Here is a 4,284-nt window from a genome sequence, read left to right on the forward strand (position 1 = left end):
CGATTTATATATAAAAATGCGTTTATCCTTAATTAGCACAATTAAAGTCGCACATTGATTCAATTTTTTGTTTCCTAACTTTTTTTTCATTTAAACAAGTACCTTAAACAACTTTCGTCCGTAACGAACTGTAATCGAAAACGTTTCCGAACGAAATAAAACTTCAAATGAAAATACTTCCTACAAAAATTATTACTCTCAGATAATGTGTGTTGCCAGATTATTTGAAGAAATATGTTGCCTACTAAAAACAAGAACAGCTCGATAATGCACAATTAGAAACTTTTACAATACAGAACAAATGCAATATTTCAAAAATATATTTAATTTAAGATACATTGTACGGAATATATTGCTGATAACATTATATATATGTTATATATATATATTTATATAATTATATTTATATTATATATATTTATATTATATATATTTATATTATATATGTTTATATTATATATATGTATATTATATATATTTATATTATATATATTTATATTATATATATTTATCTTATATATATTTATATTATATATGTTTATATTAAATATTTTTATATTATATAAATAAGAATATGCAGTTGTAAGAAAGCACTTAAAGAATTAAATCTAATTTAAGAAATGCACACTTTTCTGGAATAAAATAAACGTAATGATTGAAAAACAATAAAATACACAATGTTTTACTTTAGTAGCATTAAAAATAAGTATATAATTACTGTTCAATTATTAAAAACCTTTTACGAGCAAAAAAAAAAATAATAGACAATACATAGAAAACGAAAGCATTGTCAAAATACCATACATTTTATATATGAATTATAAAGTTGTGATTTCTTTTTGCAATTAAATGTACAATCAGTAATAAAATAAAACCTATAATATTTGCATGACAATTACGTATATATCACACATTTATACATTTATAAAATTGCCTTAAGAATTATATATTCATATAAGTACATAACATATATATATAAACGCAAATTCATTACAAAATCTATATACATATATTATTTGAATATATTTATAAGTAATTTTTTATCTACAAGATGTCCTACATTTAAACGACAATTATGGAGAAATCAATAAAAATGCTAACTAATATTTAATTTTATGTGACATAGAGCTATGATCCAATAATCGTCGATTTTAATATTTTCAATTTTTTAAATAATGTTTTCAAACCAATAACAAATTTGGTAATTAAAGATCGTCTACTCATTCATTATATATCAATAGGTTTTCCTACATATAAAATATATCCAAGAAAAGGTGATACAAAATTTCATTAACAGTGAAATATAACCCCACTAACAATATTTTATTTTTGTAAACCAATTTAAATTATTAAAAAAAAGAAAGAATAAATATTATATGCACGATATAAAAGTTTTATAAAATAAGAATTAGATTTTAATATAAATAAATTTTATTGATTAACAGCTTATTATGTAAAGCAAGATGTTTAAATAAATGAATGATTTATGATTTTTAAAATAATCTAAAACAGCTTCAAACAAAGTAAAAAACTAAAAAAACCAAGGTGGCAGCCTAATAATATTTTTTCTTGCTTTGACGTATATTTTGCTCTCTGTCTCTCTCCCTCTCTCGCTCTTTTTCTCTTCAGAAATTAAAATTTCAAGTTGGATTCCTAAAGTAAATTTTGTAAACACTTTTCTTGGGTATATAACGATTTGTATGAAAATGAAATGTTTTTGTACAACAAATTTGACTAAGAGGTTTTCATACATTTGTTATTGCAATAAAATTATTTTCAAAAAAGCAAATATTTTGGGAGGTGTAGACAATATTCATTTTTCAAAAAATTATAAATTTGAATAAACTTCAAATGTTCTTATGTGGAACTCATTGTATATACATAGCATAGTACATAACAGTGTTAATAAGCATAAAAATACAATTTCTATTAAACAGATATTTATTTAGTTGTGCACTTTGTGTACCCGACATAATAGCTATAACAAAAACTATTCATTTTTACAAAACATCAAGTTCTGTTTTATTATCATATATTTTATATAAAAGCACAAGTAAACGAAAACGATTATAGATTAAGCAAATAAAATTCAACTAAAGTTCAAAAAAGATTATTTTTCTATAGGAATGTAAAGTTACTGTGGGAGAGCGACTGCGGCTCGGCGCAGAGTACGCAAACATTGCAACACAAAACAAAATAAAAAACCAAAAAAAATCGAAACTGAAATTTTCAGTATTGGGCTGCTCAGTGAATTACTACCACAAGTAAACAAAAACAATTTTTTTCAATTCTCTTCTTGGGTTGTTTGTCATTTTGCATATTAAAATAATGTATCCATTCAGTGGTTTTGCTCATGCCACAATTTAGAAAATATCAAATAGAGTGTGGTATTTACTTATAGAAGTTTTTTTTACTTTTTACATATTTATAGCAGTTTTTTCTTTTTATAAAATTTTGAATATTTTAATTGTTTTTTGCATGTATTTACTTTTTGAGCAAATATTTCATATTTTATTATATGTATATACATTTTTATATAATACACATACACGCCACACACACACATACACAAAATTATGGATTAACTATAATTTACTATTTACACAAGCGAGTTATACGATTAAATACGTAATAAATGTAACACTTAAATTTATGTATTATCTTACATTTTGTTTACGGTAGCAAAAATCGCAAAAATCGCAAATATCTTTTTTTGTTAACATTGAATTAATTCCGAATTTATAAACGGACCCTCGTCCATCAATTTACAGGCAAAGCAAAAAACTGAATGACGACGAATGATAATTGAGTTTTTTTAATTTCCCTAATGTCACAAACGTCTGAAACTGCCTTATCCACAGTTTTGTATTACCTTGTCAAAGTTATCATTCACAATAAATCTTTTTATACTTTACATTCAATTACTAAGGAATGCTAAGTATGTATGTACTAATTTTTTTTTTCGTTCTATTTCCTTCCGGATTAAACAAATTCGTGTCAACGGCCCAAGATTGTAATTCATTTATTGTTTATACTTCTATTTGATATTTCTCTCTTCTTTTGTATGTATAGTTTAATGAAAAAGCGGTGAACGTATCAAAACCTAGTTTTATTCTTTTTCTGTGATTATTTCAATGAAATTGGATCGAAAATACGCAAATACATGAGCAAAATTAGATCCAAGAGTGACCGTGTGCCATGGAACTGGATTATAAGAATGTGATATTAGAGACATATTTGGTGTATCGAAGTAAAGCACTGAACAAAAATTTTGAAGAAACCCAACTGGATTGTGTATTTACTAGACTACAGTCGACGGTCACAAGTCATACAAAAAGGCCAGACAAACAAACGTATTTTGAAAATATTTTTCCAAAAAAATCAATTTATTGGAAACATGTTTTATTGTTTTTTTATTACATTCAATGCACAATGTTTTCGCAAAGTTTCTTTGCATTTGTTTAAAAAAACAACCGAAATAACGGTGCTTTTATTGTTAAAAGTAGCAAAACAAGCGATCAAAAGTCTACAAGCACTTGATATTTCTGCAGTTCTATGGCAAGTTAATTGTTAATTGGTGATAATCTGGATTGCGTCTTACTGTGTTTTGTGGTATTTAATCATAAAACTGCAAAAAATTGTATTCTGCTTAAAATATTTACTAAAAAATGGCAATGGTGTCTCAACGAAAAGAAATAAGCGTCATTGAAGGAAAAATCATCATAAAATTTTAGGAGGAAGAGGAGTCGAACCGGGAAATTGGACATTTGTTTGGAAGTTCGCACTGTTCGGTCCATACCGTGATCAGAAATTGGAAAACTACCGGAATTATCACGTCAAAGCCACGTTCTGGCCGCCTATCGAAACTCACTCACCGTGAAATCCGCTTAATATTAAATTCGGTAAAGAAAAATCCACGTTTGACGGCATTAGAAAATGACGGCTATATTCCTGTAATTTACAGGAAAGCTTTGCAAAAAATATTTCTGTGGTTAAAGCACGCAGAATTTTGAGGCGGGCCTGTGTTCATGATAGAATAGCACGAAAGAAGTCTTACATATCTCTAATTAATCGAAAGAAGCGGTGGAGTTTTAAAATAATGTGCATAACTCCGACGAATCCAATTTCTGTGTTTCTAGCATTCAAGGATGTAAATTCGTATGGCGTAAGCGAGCTGAAGCATACAATAAACAAAGTCTTCTTCCAACTGTAAAATATGAAGGTGGTGCAATGGTGCTCTGGGGTTGTATGGCTGCTAATGGTACGGGTATTCTTGAGTTTGTG

This window comes from Teleopsis dalmanni, chromosome 2 (assembly GCF_002237135.1).
Source record: "Teleopsis dalmanni isolate 2A chromosome 2, ASM223713v2, whole genome shotgun sequence".
NCBI lineage: Eukaryota > Metazoa > Arthropoda > Insecta > Diptera > Diopsidae > Teleopsis > Teleopsis dalmanni.